This window comes from Triturus cristatus, chromosome 6, assembly GCF_964204655.1.
Source record: "Triturus cristatus chromosome 6, aTriCri1.1, whole genome shotgun sequence".
NCBI classification, from domain to species: domain Eukaryota; kingdom Metazoa; phylum Chordata; class Amphibia; order Caudata; family Salamandridae; genus Triturus; species Triturus cristatus.
In genome coordinates, this window is record NC_140589.1 from 1,249,117,685 (window position 1) to 1,249,140,940 (window position 23,256).

At 44.0% G+C, this 23,256-nt stretch overlaps 1 protein-coding gene across 4 annotated transcripts in view; it reads right to left on the reverse strand.

Annotated features, from left to right (window-relative positions):
- Positions 1 to 8,552: 8,552 nt before the first annotated feature.
- The window catches only part of MTLN (mitoregulin), a 90,825-nt gene continuing 76,121 nt past the window's right edge, over positions 8,553 to 23,256 (reverse strand). For 2 of the 4 annotated variants that reach the window (XR_014962687.1, XR_014962688.1), the window contains exons 2-3: positions 20,271 to 20,338; positions 8,553 to 8,897 (exon numbers count right to left, since the gene is read on the reverse strand). The gene's annotated coding sequence lies outside the window, so the exon portion shown is untranslated. The remainder of the gene's footprint in view (positions 8,898 to 20,270; positions 20,339 to 23,256) is intronic. The other 2 variants (XM_085609340.1, XM_085609339.1) reach the window with 1 other exon arrangement.

Consider the following 23,256-nt stretch of genomic DNA (forward strand, 5'->3'; position numbering starts at 1 on the left):
ATTACTTAGGGGTATGGCTGATGAGCAATGGGAAACCAACCGTTCACCTTGCCTCAGCCAAAACAAAGGCCAAGGCAGTGACGTTTGCCTTGTGTAAGCTTAATGCTAAACTATACAGCCCGACAAAAAAATCCATCAGAAAAGTTATACGGGCAAAACTGCTGCCCTCAATTACATATGGCCAGTTAGCATTCCCAACTGCTTTCGCCAATAGCCTTGAACACATCAACTGCCGAGCGTACAAGCGAATCTTCCAGATCCCAGCACATACACGCAACGTCCTGGTGCGACTGGAATTCGGGCTGAATAAGCAAAACTACGAGCACTGGGCAACGTTTGTGCGGTATTATCGAGGAGTTTGTGCAGCTACCCCCAATACTCTGAAGTCAATTCTGAAAGTGATCTTCATGCAACCTAACAACTTATGGAGCAATGGTCTGAAAACTGCCTGCACTGTACTACATCTTGACATGACTAAACTGCAGAACTTAAACCACCTGCCAGGCACATTAAAATCTATTCTAAAGAAGCAGGTCAGGGCACTCTCGAAGGAAGAAGACATGAAAGAGCCGACTAGATCTAAAAGCAACATTGGGTTTCTCATCACCTCCTATGAAGATCGGCAATGGCAAGCATACCTCGATGCTGCACTAAATAAGTCAACTTTAAGGCAAATTCTAACAGCAAGGCTCATGGTATTGCCGATAAAAGATATCAACAGGCAATGGAAAACACCAGAGACGATTACCAACTGCAGACTATGTAACCAATATGTAGAATCCATAGTACATCTGGTCTGTACATGCAACTGCCTAACACATGCACGTCGTACGTTTTTAAGACCATTGTTTTTTAAATATGGGATACGTAACTGCAAGGATGCTATGACTCTCTTGTTTAGTCTGGAGTTACCTATGGAACTGGCTAGGTTTGCTAAATTTGTGCACAAAGTAAAAGACTGCTTAAATAACGCATCTTGCAATCTAGAACTTTAAGACTGCATCTTGGGCATGTCTAGACTTGACTTGCATGTTGTGATAAGACGCATTTAATACTTATTGAATCTATACCTCACTTCTTAAATAGGTCCTCGAATGTTTTATTCACATGAATTTCTCTGTATCGTGATGCTCCTGCTCAGGGGGACAGATGTCCTGAGCTTTTTAACTTGATACACGAGTTACACTATCTTTTTATAAATTGACTATTTTCTTTTTTCTTTTCTAACTTATTGATTAGATTTGCAGTATTTAATTGTGTCTATTGTAGCAAATAAGCTCTTGTATATTATATTGGAGATACTTTTGTAACAATTCTTGTTAATTGATACAATAAAATTTACTTACTCTGGAGGTTTCCCTTATCAAGCTAGAAGTAACAGAGCCATTTGAAAAAGGGGCCATCATCACTACCAAAATGAATCTGAACGGCTTTGTGAGAAATGTTATTCTGGTGGAAAAACGGGACGGTGGTCAACATAGGGTGATCAATCTTTCAATAGTGGCTAGGGTGACACCACTTCAAGGTGGATGGATTCCCTCTGTTGCGAGACCTCCTGATACTGGGCGACTGGATGGAAAGGCTAGACAGAAAGGATACATACCTGACAGGTCCAATTTTTCCCCTGCATCACAGATTTATATGAAATCGCCAGACCTTTGAATTTCAGAGCATACCATTCAGTCTCACCTCGGCACTGTGGTCATGGATTACATCTCTTCCCAAGGAGCCGCCAACTAGTTTACCTGGACGAATTCTTCTGATGGATCAATGCCCGAGAAGATTACCTGAATATCTTTGGATGATGGTAAAGTTGCTGGAGGGTCTGGGTTTTGTGATCAACAAGTCGCTTCGTACTCCCGCCTGGAAAAAACACCTTTTTGGGGTTTGTCACAGACCCCGTTGAAATCTAGAGCCTCCATTCCAGGAAGATGGCAAAATCACAGCAAGAATTCGGGAAATCTAGGTAGCGACAGACCGCTTCACTTAGGTAAATCCCCCGGTTGGCTCCCCAATACAAGCAATATTTCCTGCCGGCTGCACTACAAGGAGCTCCAACAACTGAAAGCTCATCATCTATGAATTGAATTGACGTATTGGGAAGTGGTTCCTCTGACAAAGGAAGTCAAGGTGATGGTTAATCCATAAGGAGGCTTGGAATGGGAAAGCAATTTTTAGATCCAGACATCATCATAGAATCAGATGCCAGCAAAATCTGGTAGGGTGCCAGATGTGGGGACTTTTCCAGATTAGGGAAAAGGTCTGCTCAAGAATAACAACTGAATATCTGCCTGGAACTGCTAACTGAAACCTTCACGGTACAATGTTGGAATGAAAAAGAGCGATTTTGCGTATTGCTGAAGATGTACAAGTTTTCAGAGCTGCGAAATGTCAAACACATGGGTCTTTTCAATCCAAAACCCTAGCAGAGCTTGTGAAGGACTTCTGCATGGAGCACAATGTCACGGTAACTGTAGAATACCTTCCACGACATGATAAGAGGTCACCTCCTGCGTTGGGAGACCTTTTGGAGATGAGAGCTCCCATTCAGAAGAGATATCCAGGCCACTAGCTTCCTGCCAACCTTCACAATCCTGATCAGGATCCACTATCTCCCTTTCCTCAGCCTCTCCATGTTCTTCCTGGTATTCTTTCTCTTCTAATAATCTCTGTGCCTCTCTCCAAGACCTCATCCTCAGAACAGGAGTTGATGGCGCCAGACACGGTGCTGGTGACTTCAGTATCCCGTTGAAGGGAGGTCTACCAGAACAGTAGTCGACGCTGGTTGAGTCAGCGCCAGTTCAGAACCAGACGGCGCCAGTTCAGATCCATCCAGTGGCACTCACCCCTCTAGATGTTGTACTGGTGTCGGAAGAGGCCAACTCCCTGGAGCCATTGGCATAAAAGGTGCCTGAGGGAAATAAGGTGACAAACCTCTCAGGAAAAATGCCAGCAGACCCATGGGGCCAACAGGCGCACCAGTAGGGTTTGCCGCTATGGCGAACAAGCCAAACTTTGCATTTAAAAAATGCAATGGATTCGTACCTTGAGTCGGGATGGCAGGATACAATGGATCCTGCACTGCAGGCTCGAAAGCCGCTTGAGGAGACAGCACAATTGGTTCTGGCTTCAGCGCCAGAGACCCTGGAGCCACAGGTGGAGTGGTCAGCTTCGCCAACTGTGGAGGTGTAGCTTCTCTTGGAGCCAGTGGAGTCTCCGCTCTTAGAGCCGGAGACAGGGCTGGAGTCACATCAGGGGAAGGTAGAGAGATTTCATCTTTCTGATGATGCCTGGGAACTATGGACACCGATTTCAGCATTGCATCCTTCGACAAACAGCAGAGACGCATGGCGTCGATTTTTCTTGTGTTTGTTTGACGACCTTGAAGTATGCGGAGTCGGCGACTTGGAACAGAACCTCAACCTTCTTCGACCCCTTTTTTGCTTCTTGGCCATGAATGATTTGACCTCCCTCTCCTTCAGCGCTTTGGGATTCATGCGCTTGCACGAAACAGTCTTCATGGGTGTCGGTGATGGACATATGGCCCCCACATTCTCTGCATGGCTTGAAATCTGATTTTCTAGGAGTAGTCATCCTCAATGGCTACAAAGTCACGACAATCAGCAACAAAGAAACTCCCTGAAATTGAGAGTAGCCATAGTCGATGCAACAAAGTCACTACTACTTGCAACAAAGAAACTCCCAGAAATGGAAGCTCTGGGAAAAACCATTACGCGTCGGTGGCGTGGAAAAATGGGAACTAACGTCAGCACGCCGATGAGGTCTTCTTAAATCTCCGATGACATCACGCAGAGTCGCGTGCGGAGTCGTTCCATTGTGACATCCTCATTGACTTGGGAGAGCTGTGGAGAAATGTTTCTGTAGAGTGCTGCGCATGGGGGTAATTCAAAGGTGAGGAATCCACAGGCAGATCTATCCATCAGAGCAACTCTTGTTGACAACATGGGCGGATGGCACGGTCAAGCAATATAGATCCACCTGGAATAGAGGGACAGGTTGATGTCTGCAAAGAGTTACAGTACCTGTGGGGTCTACATTTTCAATTTTTTATCTTCCTTGGCCTCAGCATGATTGGCGTCCAAGTGGGTGCAAAGGCCCCCAAATTAAAATACACATCGTATGCGGACGGCTCCACACCTGTTAGAGGAGTTCACCAAATCCCAGAAGTCAGAGAGGAGTATATCTCCCATAAAGGTATGACAGCTTTGCAGGCTATCACATTGTCTTTGAATGATGTACACTAATGGTGTCAGTGCTTCTTCACCAAATCGCCATAATTGAACTTGGAGCGTCTGTATCTCTTTAACTACTCTGTTTGGGCAGACCGCATTTTGAAACTGTGGTGACTTTGGTTGAGACTTACTTAGCACTGGTAAAACATTGCATGGTTGTAATTTGGGGATTCTGGTTATGTCGACTTATTCATTGCCACTGACTGGTGTACTCTATGACAGAAATTGCTCTTCTATTGGATTCTTATTGGGAGGTTAAGACCAGCTGACCAGTTCTCGACAGACCATTTCGGCGTTATTAACTTTAGAAAGAGTCTTGAAGAAGTCACTTGTGTGTCGAAACACGTGTTGGTTGTGCTTTATGACATCACTTACCTTATGTTGTTGAAGATTTCAACTTACACATAATAAAGAGAATTGGATTCAACATATTACCATGAAATCTTTGCGATGTATCTTCCGTCACCTGGGATTTCCACACAAGGTCCAAGCCACTATCTCTATTGTACTGTCTAAACTTGATAACGCCAATGGCCTCTACCACAGATCACCTTTCTCAACTATGGAAAGACTACAATGGATTCAGAACTCTGTTGCCAGACTACTCCTACAAGTAAAGCCACAAGCCCACACCTCCTCAGCTTTGAGGGTCCTACAATGGTTACCGGTTACCAGAAGATCCACCCTTAAGCTGCTTTGCATCACCTACAAAGCAATAAATGAAACAGGACCACTTTTCATTAGGAATAAAATCACCAAATAGATTCAACAAAGGAACCTCCGAATCCAGATTGGCACCTTGACTCAAAATCCCGCCGTTCAAGAAAAAAAACATAGGTGACATATCTTTTTCTGTTCAAGCAGCCAAACTATGGAATTCATTACCCCCAAACATCAGATCTACAGATAACTATCTTATCTTCAAAATACTACTCAAGAATTGGCTCTTTCCTACATAACCACCATGCTCAAAACACAACTGTACAGCACATCTCTGTGTATATAAACACTTAATTTGATTATATGTATGTTTTTAGAGGTGTATTTATTAATATAAATATGTATAATATGTACTTGAGTATCTATATATTTATCACTTTACTCCTAATATATATATTTGACTCGCTCCAATGCACTACTGTATATTTCACGCTTTACCTCTCAATATACATCTACCTCCATCCCAACCCTCATTCTACTACTATGAACTCAAAAACTGCCCTTTCTAGTCTCTTCCCTCTTCTATCCCCATTATCCTTTTCAATTCAGCTAACAGACTCACATGTCCACCACTCAAAATTGACACAATTTTCACTCTACTAATCCTTTTTTGGGTTCCGGAGTAGCGTGCTGCTTGCCAAAAAGCGCTATGATGCCTCTTCAGGGGTAGTATAGTATGCACTATATAAATACAATTACAATATAATATTGGGTTTCTTACTTATTGGACTACCAAACCATACTTTGGCTTTTACTTATTAGACTGGGGATTTGACTACTTACTGAGTGCTGTGACATCTCTTTGTATGCTTTGTATGTGCAGTGGCCTCGGATCCACTGCCTATAGACACCTTTGGCAGTAGGTGTCCCGATATCTAGGTATAGCACTATTGATTCTACTCTTGGAAATATATCTACTAACCCATTAAGACTGTGTATCAGTAGGAGAATGGTTCATTTACTGGTTTTTAAGTTGGTCAATACCTTTAGGCCAGCAAATTTTGCAGGACATATTACGAAGGAGGGTTCTCTTGTTGGAGAGCATCCTTTGGTCAGGAAGCTGATGAGGGGCATGCAGCTATCGTTTGCCCCAGAACATAGGTATTCTGTCCAGTGGGATGTAAATAAGGTTCTCATTCTCTTTCTGTCCTGGCAACATAATAAACAGTAGTTATCTCATAAGTTGGCTATGTTACTCTGCCTCATCTTTAGCCGGAGGATGTTGGACGTTAGAGCCTTAAGAGATTACATGTAGAGTATTCAACCTGGAAGGGGTAAATTTTCATATCTCAAGACGAACTAAATGTAATTCTACATTGGTTTCCTTTCCAGCCTTAAACGAAGTGCCCAAGCTATGTGTGGTGAGGCGCATTAAGGCCATAGAGGCCTTAACTGAAGACGTTTGCCCAGCAGTGTCAACTTCTCATTTCTGTACAAAACTGTTTAAGGCAGTCTCTTGCACCCCTCCAAAAGAGAGATAATGCAGGATGCAGCCACTGATACGTCGATCTTTGGGGTGCATTTGGTGAGAGGAATAATGGCTTCTAGGGCTTTCTCACTAAGGGCAAGATCGGAAGATATTTTGGATGCTGCCGACAGGACCCCGGAAACCCACATTTGAGAGTTTTACATTAAACCAGTTGTAAACATAGCAAACCTAGAGGTGAGTAAGCTTTCAACGAGCATAATTCTCATCTCCGATCCTGACACAGAATGTAAAAGTTCCCAGCTTGGTAACAAAGTTTCTTTAAGGACACACAGGAAAGGATTTCCACCATCTCAACACCCCCCCACCCCCGACGAGTGATGTCATCCTCTTCCCACCAGAACTGGAGGGTGGAGAAAGGGACAGCTGAGAACGGTTGCCGTAGGGTATGAGAATGTTCTTTTTTTTGGGACTGAAGTACTGTTTTTCCAATCACTGTTCATTGTAATGTACAGGAGGTAATCTAGTAACTGAATATAATGCCTAACAGTTTTTCTATTTGAATAGATTGATAATCTTGTCCTTCTTGTTATAGGTAATGAGAACTCGAAGCAAGACTGAAGCGCAAATGCCAAAGGATAACTGTTAAACGAAAGAGGGTCATAGGGAAAGACAATGAACTATTAGTACCGGTGAAAGCTGTGATTAGTTGAGGTTTGTTCTGTTTTTCATTCTCCAATGGCTCATGGTAAAGAGTTTTTTTCATGCTGACTAAGACTGCTGTTTAATAAAAGTGCATGAGCATAAACCTCGCCTCCATGTCCTAAATAGAATAGAAACTTTCCATTACCTAAGCTAGGAAATATTACAACGGTTTTAAGTAATCATGCAATAAGTAATCATGCAATAAAGGTTATTCTGATTCTTTATTCTAGGTCCATATCTGAAAGTGAATAAAACAGAAGAAGCTTAAATGTGTTTAGAATTGTTTTGTTGATGATAACAATGCCATGGGATCAGCCTGTTTTATATTATTGCTCTCTTCTGTCAATGTTCTAGAATTACAGTTGGCAAACGTGCTTTTGTGATTCATTCCTTAGTAGTCAAAATATTTGCTTCTCGCTGCCCTTCAGGAGAAAGGGAGAACACAAAGTGGTTGAAGACACTGAACCACAAATATGTGTCTGTAACCAGCTGTTGTACCCTGACCATTAAGTACTAGACATTTTTTTAACTGTTGAAAAGTTTTATCACCCACAACTTTGTCCACCATGTTGGAAAAAATTGACAATGAACATGAAAAATATCCAATTTACCACAAAGGTAATTGCCATACAATTCCTATAGTTAATTTCTCACATTTTATCAGCGGTCTGGAATACCATGAACGTTTAGCATTTTCAAAGCATTACTGGTCACATAGCCCAGTGGAACACGGAGGAATACACCTCTTAACTGTTAAGGTCAGAGTCCTATACCAATATCAGTCACTCTTTTCGAGTTTCTAAGTAATAAATGTGGTTGCAGTACTATGAAGTCTTAATTTACTTTACAGGCCAGTGTGATGTCTGCCCACAGTGGTCCATAAAAAAATCGTAGCAGGGCCAGATAAAAGAAGTGAAAGCTACTAATATGGCAGTAGTAGCCTGCTGGTTCACATACTTACCAGTGTATAGTTGTTAATGACGTTGCCAAAATGCCGAAGATAGATACAAGACTTGCATGAGTAGAAGAAACCGAAGATGCTGAACCAACCAAATTTTGTGCATCTCATGAATAACTTAGAGGTGGGACGTGTTTTGAGAATTAACTTTCAACACAACGAATACCGAACGATTTAACGATATGTTTTAGAGGGCTTATTCTGACAGTTTCAGTGTATGACTTGTGAAATGCCACATATTTCCTTCATGAAATACCAATGAATTACCTGTGTTTGTAGCTCACAGTGGAAAATGGTCTCCATTTTAAGGGTGGCTGCTCATATCTAACACACTATGACCACCATTCTGTACCACAAACAATATTTACATTAATGGACATGCACAATAACGAGTGAACTTGTAAACAATCGTAGAAATATATAAATATAAAAAATAAAAGTAGTGGTATGAAAAGAAGATATCAGAAGTGGAAATAAAGACATAACAACATAAATTATCAAAAACATTTATAAACTGTAAAACATGCTTCAAAGCAAGGACACATTTAAAATCAGCAATTCTTTGTCCATAAAGCAAGTCTTCAAAGATTTAGTTCCACAGTTAAACACAGTTTGTCTTTACCAGGTGATAAATGTGAATCCAGAAGAACAAAGAATGGCCACTTTGTATGATTTCTTCCATAGAATTTGGGACAGTTAATCTTCTTTCAAAAGGGTTGACTTCTCGCAAGATCCATAAACAAAAGTACTTATTACATTTTTAACAAAAACATATGAAGGTTTCTTTAAGCACTAGTGTGTCTCTGTTCAGCGTCATGCTTCCTTCTTTGAAAACCTGTCAAAAGCAAAAGAAAGAAAATCAAACAGAGTAAAGACACTTCAAGGCTAACAGACTAACACAGATTGCAAACAATCGCACGTTGCATATGTCAGCATTAAATAGCCTTCTTACACAATGAACAAAAGAAAGAAAAGTTGTATTTGCAAAATGGAAATCTAAAGGTTACTGATCTGAAATTTACTCGAAGGTTTAATTCCGCCTACATTTACAGACATTAGACGTGTAGTCCTGACGCTCCCAACGGCAACTCCAAGAGGTCAAGCTTGGAAAACAGATTCCTTGCAAAAGAGTACCATTTAACTTATATAATCTTTAGGTCTGGCTTAACAGCAGTGCTGCAACAAACCATATGTGATCAACCAAAAAAGAAAGAAAAACTTAAAGAAGCAGTAATAAGGTAGGGGATTAGACCGTGGTTTCAGGATTTGATTTGGTTAGCATGTTTGTTAATCCGCTTTGTAATTAGTCCCATTGCTGTACAAGGGCAATGGACTGTGTCCTTGCTCTAAAATGGAAGCACAATGATGTAATATACATTTTCCCACAATTGCCCCAGAAAAAAGAACACACTTTCTGCTACTACATCACCCCAACCACAAACAGCGTCATGCCAGAAGCAGAGCTAGTGATACGAGCATGACATCCGGTGGCCCTTCTTTGATGTACAATGGCTTCACAGCAGCCTGCAAAGGGCAACTCTAGTCTAGGTGGAACCACGGAATGGAAGGAAAAGGGAAGCTAAAGGTGGCATTTTGGCAGTGGCGTTGGTGAACATGATGGGGCCCCATTCATAAGGAGATGAATGCCCTATGGTGCCTTCTCAGGTCCCTTGAAACCCTGTCAGTCCTTCACTGACCCCCTTCAAACAGCTCCCCACTAGTCCAGGAGGTTGTAGCAACCCTGCCATGGCAGTTGTCATTGGGCGACTTCCTTGACCTGGATATCAGAGCAGAGGTCAGCTGAACATGGGGGTAGAAGGCAGCAACAAGGCAGCCTAGAATACAAAGGCAGCGGAAGCACTTCACCTAGGCAGAGCTCAGAGCTGGACTCGCCATTCTAGTCTTCCTTGCATGTTTTTTTTAGGTCAACACAGCTGTCTGGTTGCAAAGACATATTGGAGCCATGCTGGAAGCTCATCTTGAAATGCATTTCGCCTATTGCTTACCATTGGCTTTTCCTTTGGTCACTCACATTTGCATGCTTTCTGTTCACTGGCTTTATTTGTTTTAGGCTGTGTAGATTGGGTTAGTCCCTCTTGTGGAGCACTGCCTATTTACCACCTCCCTGATTGACTCCTTTTATTCTTCCACAACTGCTCATTGTTTGGGAACTCAATTGTTTCCTTTTGTGTGAAGCACTTCACGAGAATGCATGTTATAAAGCTGTCTCTCCTTGTACGATTCCCCATCCCCATCCCCCTCCCCTCCACCCCTCTTTCTATGGCTCTCGGTGGATTCTGCAGTCACTTTTACCAGAAGCGGTCTTGGTTTTTGAGGCACATTTTTATGCATGAAAGTGTATGTTTTGTTTAGAGGTTGGTTTTCACAGGGTGTTTGTCACTATCTGACACAACATGCCTTCCCTTCCACTGGGATGCCAGAAGCTGTAATTTTGTTTTTACAACTGCTAAGATTTGTAGGTCAATTAGCCTGTGAACACAGCATGGCGTTATATTTACAGCATGTCAACAAACTTCCCTGGCCCATTTGCTGATTGACCGGGGTCTGAACAGACAGTAAAATATTTTATTGAAATGTGTTCCTCTAACACAAAAGAAACCACCTGAGCATACATTTGTATTTCTTTGGGAAATCTACCAATACTTTGCAGTGATGAACAGTTCAATTTAGTTTTCTATAGTGATGTCTTTATGTTGGATGCTTATGTACTGTGAGCAAGCGTTCCTTTGATATATTGGAATGTGCTTGCCACCAAGTACAACACTTTAGCATAAGTTGGATAAGTCAGTTACTTTCATTTATTGTTTGGCAACTGAATATACCAAGTGTTGCCCTTCTCCATTTAATACAATAATTGTATAAATACATATTCTTTTGTTGTCATAATGCTAGCTTCTTTCCCAATGCACACAATGTTGCACATGGGCTTTTTTGTAAAAAAACCATAATAAAACATTTAACTTTCCTAGGTGGCCTTGGACCCATCATGTAAGGGAGTCCATGTACTGTTTTTTCGAACGCCCATGTTCTTCTTAATAAATCCCACATGAATTTGATTGGGAACTCTATATAACATAGTAAATGTATTAGGCCGCTGGCGATGGAGCATGCAGTAAACTGTAGCTCAAGGATCACATCTGTCTCATGTCTCTATACATGTTTATTAGGCTGTTTGCCTTTAATAAGCTTGCTTTTACCATGCAGAAACATACCCTTACCCTAAATATACCTTTACAACACAGATGCCATTCATACGCAAGTTAACTATATTTAAGGTAAGTGTATACTATATATTTATTTTAATCTTGAATTTATTCTTTATTGGTGGGGAGCCCCCCCTTTTTTTATTTCAATTTTACTCCTAACCTGCCTTCACCATTACCCACCCTATAATCCTAAATTTACATTTACAACTACTTATAACTAAACCGTAAATGTCCATTACCACCGCAGCCTTGACCATATTATATAGTCATAGTTACAAGACTACAAGTTAAAAATAATGTTTTTTGTGGAATATATTGGGTCAATAAATGCATACTCTGTTAATAACCCTAATTTTGTTTTAATGGACAGCTTTACTGCTTTTATTTAACATTAGTTATATTGTGTATAGCAGTGCTGTAGCAAGTGCTTTGTCGGTTGATATATAGTTTTATTAACAAGAGAAAAATGTAAAAGAAATAACATATAAATATATATTCGCTGAAAAGAATCAGAGGTTACAGAGACGTTATACGTATGCTCATATTTCACTCATACAAACCCAAAAAATCAGCAGTTATAGTTACCCGAGCTAACTATAACTTACGCCCACACAATTTACTGCTTATGACTGGACATATTACATCACTGATGACATGGTCAGTGACATCACTGATGACATCTCAAATAACATCACTGATGACATCATCTAGTGATTGTGAGTGTTTTCTAAACGTTTATGAGTGTTAAACATATACACTAAGGTATTACAAAAATTGAATTACTATGTTTTGTGTACCACTAATGAGTGATACTATTTCTAACGTATATTATGAGAGTGGCTCTGTGACTTTGTAGCCATGTGTGAGTGGATGTCTGAGTGGTTTATAGGTGCGTGAGTGGCTGTATGGGCGAATCAGTGGGCGTGTGAGTAATTGTAGTGGTGTGGGAGTGGCTGTGTGACTGGCTGTATTAGTGAGTGAGTGGCTGTATGGGTCTGTGAGTGGCTGTATCAGTGTGTGAGTGGCTGTATGTGTAAGCAGATGTATGGGTGACTGAGTGGCTGTTTGAGTGGGCGTTTGGTTAACTGACTGGTTGCGTACATATGTATGTGAGTGGCTGCATGAGTGAGTGAGTACATGTGTGAGTGCTTGCATGGGTGTCTGTTTGAGTGGTTATATGGGTGAGTAAATGCCTCTGTTAGGAGGCTGTATGGGTGAGTGACTGGGTGTGTGAGCAGTTGGATGGGTGAGTGAGTGGCTGTGTGCGTGACTGTAAGGGTGAGTGACTGACTGAGTAGGTGTATGGGAAGTGAGTGGCTGTATGGGTGAGTGAGAGGGGGTGAATGAGTGGCTGTATGGGAGTGAGCGTGGGTTTATGAGTGGTTGTGTTAGGTGTGTGAGTGGATGTGAGGGTGCCTCTGTGGATTCGGTCATTTAGCACGGTGGGCGTTGGATGCAGATTCTGACCTGGCATAGTGCTGCCCGTACCCAAGCTTGCAGCTCCTGCCCCCTTCCTCCTCGTCATCCATTGTCTAAGTCCATGCCCCTGCTACCTCTTTACAGCTTTGTGTGGCCATTGTTCTGCCACTGCCATTTCCACCTACCCTGAACAGTTAGCTTACTGCCCCATCCACCTCCTCCCTACCCTCTGTTGTCCAAGTCCATGCACCACCCCCTTCCCTTCTGCCCTGCATGGACCGATGTGCTCCCAATGCCCTCCATTTAGCTTGATGTCCCTGCCCAAGCCTCCTGCCCTCTGTTGCCTAATTCTATGCCCCATCATTGCCCTCCACTTAGCCTCTGTGCTTAGCTTGCTGCCCCTACTTTGCTTCCCCTCTAAGGTCTGTGTGCATGCCCCTGCTACCTCTTTTTTATCACCATGTTCCATGGACCAGCCACTGCCCCTCCTTTCTACTCTTCATTGTTCTGTTGAACTGCCACTGCCCCTCCCAGCTACCTAGCATGGTCAGATGGCTGCCGCCTGTCCCTGCCACCTCTAGCCTGCCTGTCCAAGTTCCATGCCCCCTATGCCATCCCTCCTGTCCTCCATGTTTCATTTTGCTGCCACGTCCTTTTGCCTTCCATGCTCTGTTGTGCTGCAACTACTCCTCCTGCGTGGTCTGTTGTGAAGCCCCTTGCATTACTCTCTTTTGTCTGTGTCCAGCCCCTGCCCCTCCCTTCTGTCCTCCATGGTACTTTGTGTATGCCACTGCCCCCTCCCTCCTGCCCACCATGGCCGTTGTGTTGCCACTTGACACGCATGGTCTTCTGTGCTGCCACAGCCCCTCCCACCTGCCCTTGTGTGATCAGCATGCTGCCCCGGACGCCCTTGTGTGGGCAACCTTCTGCCCCTTACCCCCTCCCAACTTCCCTCTCTTGTCTGTGTGAATGCCATTATAGTTTCAGTGTTGCCCTCCAGGGTCTTATTCCCATTGAAATTATTGTTAGTGCTCTAAACAACTAAAATAAGGACATATTTTCTGAGTTCTCAAATAACAACACAGCACGTTTATATAATTTGCTATCTTTATGATTTTTTATCCAATTATCACTTGATTGTATGTTACATTTAAAGGAGAGGAAGTGGAGTTACGGCCAGAGCTGCAGACTTAACGGGGGAACCAGGTTCGAATTTCAGCATCAGCTGGACATCTTGCGATTCTGGGCAAATCACTTAATCTCCCCATGCCTAATACTAAAATGAATGTATTCTTGTGCAATATAACCAATGCTCACGTAAAGCACTCCAATACCTTTGGGTCAAGACTGCGCTATATAAAACTGCAAAACAATTAAAAATGAATTTAGTGTTTTGCACACTTTTGTCATTGGCTATACTTGGGCTACATTTGGGTGAAATTTGTACTACATTTGGGCTCTTTTTTCTCTGTTGGCCACCTTATGAGACTTATTTGTTATAAAGCTCCCTAATTTCCTCATTTAATGCAGAATCCTCAGTAGAAAATGGTTTCAGTTTTCCACTTCGATTCCATCAAGATAGCATTCAGATGTGCCACACTTGACATAAATTCAGAATGTTAGTACTTGAGTTGCAAATTAGAACACTGTAGTAAAGCTGCAGATCACCACGGAGTTAACGGCCAGTCTGCTGCTGGTGTTGAAAGTGCATGTCAGAATGTTTTAATGAAATAGAAGAGGAAGATATTAGAGAACTCACTTAAAATGTGTCCTAATTTTTCTTTCTACAGCACTAACAATAATTTCTATAACAAACTGAACCCCCTCATATTGTACCTTTTTAAATTAAATGTTTTCAATTTTACCAGTTTGAGTCAATCAAGATGGCTTCCGGTGTTCCATACTTTTGTCACTGCTCTAGTTATTCTTTAGAACACTCTGGGGTGCTACAGTAGAACACAAGGCAATCAACTGACATGCTTCTCCTGTTGGCAGTTCATAATTTAGTGAGAATGTCAGACTTCATTCTCATATGACTGAGTAAGGTAGTGTGAACTTACAGAAAATATGCTCACATTTTAGCTTCTGGAGCATCTTCCATAACCTCTATGAGAAACTCATGAGAAAACAGTTCTCTCTCAAACATGATTGATGAAATCCCAGCAGGAGACTTTTTCACATGGTGAAAACACCTTAGAACACACCACAATTCCTAAATGTTTTTTTAAAACTTTATTGATTTTACAACTTTTAGTGAAAAAGCAGCACTATGAGCACAGCACCAATGCAACAAATTGGAATACATTCCATTATTTACAAGAAGGCAGAAAATACATCACATTACATTTCACAGCTGAACTAATGACCACCCTCTGCGGGGCAGGGTCCGATTCTCCTGCTCTCACATCAATATTGTCCATTCCACACAGACCTGTGACCCCACGATCCACCAATGGCTTCTCTGTGCACAGCTATAACTGTATCCCTCAATAATCTGCCCTTTCCTTCCAGATCTTAAAGTATTTCTGGGGGTAGCCCCGTGACAAGTAAATCAGAAGTATCATTGTCATGCAATGATCCATGGCCTTGGCCCAGGTGTCTACAAGTGGAGCCTCCTTCGCCTTCCAGGCCCAGGCGATATCCCTCTTTGCGACAATGAGTCCCAGCTGAAGAAGTGGCAGAAAGTGTGAGGTAAAGCCCCCTTGGGTCATCGCACCGCAGACAGTTCCTCGTGGGGATCAGGCCCATGCGGCAGAGCCTGGCCCTAGTGAGATACACTGTATGAAGTATCTTAAGTTGGATCAAACAAAACTGAGCAGCTATCATCGTCTCTCTGGATGCTTCCATCGCCTCCCTCCAGGCGTTGTCTTCCAGACAGCCCGGTTCACCCTCCCATGCCTGCCGCACTCCCGCCATCGGCTCTGGCATATTACGCAATAACATTTTATTTATTTCCGATACTTTTTGCTCTTTAAGACAGAATTCCCCAAATTAGTAAGGTACCATCAAAAAATTATTTATATTGTAATTAAACTCTTTTATCACCTTTTTTTACGTTCTCCTTTTTGTGACCCACAAAACCTGCCATTTACTACAATGCATTTCAATGGGGTGCTATCATTTATATTGGTCCCAAGATGGCTGCCAACACTTCCTGGATAAAGTGGTGGCTGCCAATCAGATCCTGTAACAAAAGAAGGTACGTTGTTCCTAAACAGGGTCATAGAACAGATGGGGAATAGAGTGCTATGTACAAGGCCCACTAAAAATACAGGTAATCCTGCTGATTTCATAATGCAGGAAAATTGTTTCCTTTGGAACTAGGGCCCTCACACACCCAGCCAGCAGGTGTCATGCTTCATCATTGGGCCTGCTCCTCGTCGGGTCGGCGCTGCAATACCCGACGGGCACCCAATGAGGGGCTCTTTGGCGGAGATCTTTTGTTCCATGCCGTATGGTGTCGTGGGGGTGAGGGACAATCAATGTCTCCCACTTGAGCGGTTTCAAATTAAGCCATACATAAAGTATGCTTTGGCCTTTTGCCCGTTCAAAGATGGCTGACATAGAATCCCCTGGGTAGGCGTCCCTTAAACCAGAGAGACGATTACTCACCCGCTGGTAACCTATCGTCTTTTAGCCCCGCCTTAAACAGGAACCGGGGGAGATATTTAACTTCCCCTCGTAGGTGAAACCACCGACCGTTTCCGGCGATGTATGGGTAGGTTTACTACACGGACAGCACTGCAAACAAGGTGAGACTTAGGAGAGCACAAGTGGTCTCTGCCCCCACTGTCAGCGACACTGGAGGTAACAGGTTGGGCTACGAGTCGGTTTTTCTTGTATAGTTGGCACGTTAGTCCCCACGGCATTATTTACATGTTGAGCTGGTTATGGACGCGGGGACCCCCCCGTTTTCCCACGGCCGCTAGGTTCACTCACAATCTTTTGGGTTTTCCTTGGCGGGCCCTTGGGGCTAGATATGTCTTCCAGTGTTACGATGCTCACGTAAATCGCTCCTCATTTAACGCAATATGTTGGGATAAGTGCCAAACTAGACCACTACCCTCCCTGTTACCTACCATTGGTATGTCCTGAGCAATTGGGTGATGTAGCATAAATTCGATCATCTGATCTTCCTGCCATTATTCTGTTCTCTAGGACACTCCACCATGTGTGTCCTTGATCAGCCGGCAACTGTTGAGACATAACCCTTTAATGACTAGGTGAGTCCTTTTACCTTCCCCATCGCCATTCTGTGTTTTTGTGAGTCCTGCTTTTAACATATTTGACTATGTGCTCACTTAAACCTTTCTACTTAAGTAAGTCACGATTATAGTTTCGTGTTGATGACATTATTACTGTTGAGTGATGTTATTATGCACATTTGCGCACACTATGGGTCATATGTTAACAACTTATGGTGTTGAGAGAGCCTTTTACTGCCACTATGTTTATACAGTATTAACCTACTAGAGTTTGAGTATGATTTTTTCCTTTTTTTCTAGATTGTCCTCTATACCTGTGGGTAAATGTTTTTTTTTCCCCGAGGTCTCTTCATGTGATAGGTAGGTGATGCCACCTGATCACAATGTGTAGATAGTATTCACTATGGTCCTGAAGAATTGCCACTGATCCCCCTGACAATTAGGCATGAAACATGTTGACCTTGATAGTAAGAGTAGGGCGCTAATATATTTTTTGATCCACTATGGTCACATAGCTGCTACACACTCTCTATTTTTAATCAGGCAGGGAGCCGATTACAAAAAACTGGTTCGCACTGGACTTCCTGACCTGTTTTAACCTTTGCACTCACTAACACATCACATCTACACGTTATAGGTCCCTCACCCCCACGACACCATACGGCATGGAACAAAAGATCTCCGCCAAAGAGCCCCTCATTGGGTGCCCGTCGGGTGTTGCAGCGCCGACCCGACGAGGAGCAGGCCCAATGATGAAGCATGACACCTGCTGGCTGGGTGTGTGAGGGCCCTAGTTCCAAAGGAAACAATTTTCCTGCATTATGAAATCAGCAGGATTACCTGTATTTTTAGTGGGCCTTGTACATAGCACTCTATTCCCCATCTGTTCTATGACCCTGTTTAGGAACAACGTACCTTCTTTTGTTACAGACCATTTGGGGCACGTACGTTGGACCTATCAAGCCCTGTGAACTCCCCCCCTTTTTTGATATATGCCAATCAGATCCTACCATGAGATCTGTGTCCTAATGCTCTGCCCGATTATACAAATTAGAATTTCCTTTATTATCTCAAAAACTACTGAACGCATTTACACCAAATACAAAAAAAGCACACTTTTTGGACCGAGAACAACCTTTCTGCTAAATTTGGTGTAATTCCGTCCAGTGGTTCTGGCTGTAGTCATGTCTAAAATCTCTATGAGAATTAACATGGGAAACACACGTTTTTTTTAAACCTCCCTTTTTTCTCTGCCCCCGCTTGACGCATCACCCTAAAGCTTTCCAATCACAACTAGAATCAGCGTGGCACTCTTTAAAAAAAATTCATGAAGATTCGTCAAACGGCACCAAAGATATATGCAAGTCAAAAAACACTTTTCCTATGGAAACATTGTTCTGACTAAAACTACCTACTGATATATATATTCCAAAAGACATTAACGCACTGGGACACCCATCCACTCGGGTCGGGCCTGTTAGAAGCATCAGACCCCAAATTTTCCAAATGCAAAACACATCCAACACTTACAAAGATGTAAAATCAGGCCCACCTGCCAGTCGATAAGTAACGATTTTTTATTCCAGGCACAGCAAACAGCATAAAGCGTTTTGACTCCCAACGAGTCTCGATCATATGCTCACATGCGGGTGATCACTTGTTGAGTATTTAAAACATTAGCAGCAAATGCAGAAACCCATGAAGCCCAGACACCAAAGCCCTGTGACATCCCTGATCAGATGCTTTAAAATCACACAGGGATCTGTGTTGAGCCCCACGTTGTTTAACATCTTTATGTCCCCTTTGGCGGCCTTGGTGGAAGCATATGGGGCCCAGATCATCTCTTACGCCGACGACACGCAACTCCTCTTCACATGCGGGAAAGACCAGGGAGTTTGATGGAGGGAGAATTCGGGACTGTCTTACATTGGTCTTTGACTGGTTCCAACGGAACAGTCTAAGGGCCAATTCGAGCAAGTCCGAGGTTCTGTTTTTTGGTTGCGGTGTCGATCCGGAGTGGCAGCATTGGTGGCCGTCCGACATGAGCCCTCCTGCACAGTCTTCCTTGGTGGCTAAAAACCTGGGTGTCAAGCTGGACAACCAGCTATCGCTGCGAACACACATTCTGGGTCTGGCTGGCACCTGTTATGGAATTTTGAAAATGCTCCGTAAATTCCTGCCCCTGCTGTCTGAGGAGCACAGGCGTATTACTGTGCAGGCTCTCGTCGGTTCGAGGCTTGATTATGCTAATGCCCTCTTCCTTGGCCTCCCTGATTACCTAGTTCAGCGCCTACAGGTGGTACAGAACTCTGCCGCCCGGGCTATCTTTGGCCTGCGTAGACGAGCCCGAGCTTCCGGGCTGCTTCAGGCGCTACATTGGCTGCCTGTCCGGAAGCGGATCCAGTTTAAATCCCTGACTCTGATGCACAAAGCCCTGTTTGGATCAGGGGCTGGATACCTGCGGCGGAGACTAGCCTTCTATCGACCAGTCCGCTCCTTGCGCTCGGAATCCCTTTACAAAGCGGTGGTCCCTCGGGTGAGGAAGGCCCGCACGGGAGGGCGCTCTTTCAGCTGCAAAGCCCCACAGCTGTGGAACTCGCTTCCTCTTTCGCTGCGCAGCACTGTCAATTTGTTCCAGTTCAGGAAGAGCCTGAAGACCTGGCTTTTTAATCTTTAGGCTGTTCTTATTGCTTCAGTTTCTGTTCTTTTTCTCATTCTTTTGCTGTGTTGTGTTATTTTTATTCTGAGATGCAGGTGGAAAGCGCCGGGACACTCTTTTCGAGTAGCCGTGCGCTATAAAAGAACGCTGTAACATAACATAACATAACATAACATAACATAAAATTCTTACAGCATTCACATGTTCTCAGGTACACAATACACATCCCAAATGCATCTGTGTTTGTCGTCCACCAGCTGAGTTGGAACACCCCAGGACTAAACTGAGTTGCTTTTAATGTTTACTATTTGTGCATACGTGACTATTTGTGTCTGACAATGCTCCAAACATTAATTCAAAGTCTCATCATAAAATTTTTAGTATGCTAGATATTGAGTTTATATAAAATATGATAATTTGTATTCGATAAATAATTCTAAATATGGCCCGTATTTCAATGACTGCCACAAAGCCCCTCTGCTTCATACACATACTCCAAATAAATAAATAATAATGTAGTTTCAATATAGCAGCATCTGAAATTTAAAAGCGTGGTAAATAACAGGTGTTTCTATTAAATCATTTTCTTTAACTCGATTTACCAACCGTAGCATGTTGGAAGGCTGCGTCAACTTTGCGAAGAATTGCACTCGAGATCAACATAGTACTGTAAGTGTCAGCAGCGAGCCCTAACTCACCGAGTTACTCTGCCAGCCAATCTTCTCATTTTGATTTGGTATTTTCCCTCCAACCACTTTATCCAGAGCTGTTTGATAGAAACAGTAGGTTTGTGAAAAGCCAATAGGTCTAGCTTTAATGTGGTAAACTAATGCAAGTATCTTTTCTGCATGGCTATGCTTGCATTTATTTATTTATAAAGTTTTATATAGCGCGAACAAGATCCTGAAGGATATCAGAGCGCTTTACAAAGAATGGAAGGAAGGACATAAATCCAATATCGAACATCAAGTAAGAATACAAAGCAGGAATAATCACATAATTCCCAGACAAATTAATCAGGGAGAGTAGTGCAAAAGAACACGTTACTTACCTTCGGTAACGCTTTTTCTGGTGGATACAGTATCTGCCTGTGGATTCCTCACCTTGTGAATATCCCCTGCGCCAGCATTCCACGGAATTTTTCTTCCCCAGCACTCCACGTCGACGTGGGCGACGTCATAATACATCGGCTCCGCTCGCGACTCCGTATGACGTCACCGGAGCCATAAGAGGCCCACGTCGGCGTGATGACGTCAGTTCCACCCATTTTTTCCGTGCCTTCGAGGCGAACAGGTGAACCAACGACAAACTCAAAGTATACACAGTGTACAGTATACCAACACATATACACAGTATACAAAGGAAAAGGATGCTAAATAAACAAGCATTTCCAACAAATGTACAAGCATTTCAAACAAGACCTATTTCATGGTATACAAAGGTGGACAACGGGGAGGCGGGTGGGCCAGTGAGGAATCCACAGGCAGATACTGTATCCACCAGAAAAAGTGTTACCGAAGGCAAGTAACTTGTTCTTCTGATGGATACATCTGCCAGTGGATTCCTCACCTTGTGAATAGATTCCCACAGCAGTCCCCACTCCCGGAGGAGGGTGTCCACCTTCCTATACCAGAAAGCCTTGCAACACAGAGTGCGCGAAGTGGCCCTCCCTCCTCATCTCGGAGTCCAAGCAATAATGCTTTGCGAAAGTATGGAGGGAGGCCCAAGTCGCAGCTTTACAAATATCTGCCACAGGAACACCCCGGGCCAAAGCAGATGTAGACGATTTTGCTCTAGTTGAATGAGCTCTAATGCCCTCAGGGGGAGTCTTACCAGCCAGGGCGTAGCAGATCTTGATGGCAAGGATGATCCATCTCAATAGTGTGCGCTTGTGCACCGCCCTACCCTTCGAATGACCAACGTAGCCAATGAAGAGTTGCTGATCTAGACGAAAGTCTTTAGTCCTGTCCAGATAAAAACTCACAGCCCTCTTCGGGTCCAGGCGATGGAGTCTTTCCTCCGCTTTGGAAGGATGAGGAGGTGGATAAAAAACAGGGAGAGTAATAGACTGCCCCAAATGGAACGGAGTAACAACTTTTGGCTGGAAGGCAGCCCTGGTCCTAAGAACCATCCTTTCAGCATGTAATGTAAGAAAAGGGGGTCTAGAACTAAGAGCTTGGAGCTCACTCACCCTCCTTGCCGAGGTTATGGCTACAAGAAAAACCACCTTAAAGGACAACAGCCTCAAAGGACAGCTATGTAGAGGCTCAAATGGGGACCCCCATCAGAAAGGTTAAAACAAGATTAAGGTCCCACTGTGGCATTACAAAAGGAGTGGGAGGAAACATGTTTGTAAGGCCCTTGATAAACCTCAGTACAACCGGAGATTTAAACAGTGACGGTTGATCCGGAAGGCATAGAAAAGCCGATAAAGCCGAAAGATAGCCCTTGACCGTGGCCACAGCACAGCCCTGCTGAGCCAAGGAAAGAGCAAACTGGAGCACATTAGAAAGATGGGCTTTTAAAGGGTCAATGGACCTCTCTCCACACCATTTTACAAATTTAGACCACCTGTAGGAGTAAATGGACTTGGTGGAGTGTCGCCTGGCCGATAAAATAACGTCCACCACATCAGGTGGGAGAGAGAAAGATCTCAGGTTGCCCCGTTCAATCTCCAGGCATGAAGGTGTAAGCTCTGGAGGTGGGGGTGTAGAACCTGCCCCTCCGACTGCGAGAGGAGGTCTGCCCTCAGAGGGAGACGGAGCGGAGGGCACGAGGAGAGGTGGAGGAGATCTGTATACCACACCCTTCTTGGCCAAATCCGGGGCGACCAATATGACTTGGGCCTGGTCTTGGCGAATCTTCCTCAGAACCCGAGGAATCAAGGGTATGAGAGGAAACACGTAAAGGAGTTGTGAGCCCCAATTCAACTGAAACGCGTCCCCCAACGCCCCCTGCATCGGAAACTGGAGACTGCAGAATGACGGGCAGTGCGCGTTCTCGCGGGTGGCAAACAGGTCCACCCGAGGTGTCCCCCACGTCCGAAAGACGTGACGAACCACCTCCGGATGGAGCCTCCACTAGTGGTCGGCAGAGAACTGCCGACTGAGACTGTCCGCACGTACGTTCAACACCCCGGCCAGATGATTTGCCATCAGACAAATCTGACGGCCATGAGCCCAGGACCATAGACGCAGGGCCTCTCTGCAGAGACAAAGAGACCCCACTCCTCCCTGTTTGTTGACATACCACATCGCGGTCGTGTTGTACGTCAGGACTTGAACAGACTGACCGCGAAGGGAAGGGAGGAAGGCCTTGAGTGCCAAACAAATCGCCCGTAACTCCAGAAGGTTGATGTGAAGCAACCTTTCCTCTGGAGACCAAAGACCCTTGATCTCCAGATCCCCCAGATGAGCACCCCACCCTAAAGTGGAGGCATCCGTTATCACTGTGGCCACCGATGGAGGCAGATGGAAGGGCTTTCCTTGCGACAGATTGCCCTCCACGCTCCACCAAGATAGATCCGCTGCAGCTTCTCTGGAGATCTTGATCGACTCCTTGAGATCCCCGTTGTGCTGATACCACTGCTTGCGGAGGCACCACTGGAGCGCCCTCATGTGCCAGCGTGCATGGTTGACCAACAGAATGCAGGAAGCGAACAGACCGAGCAGGCGAAGGACCTTC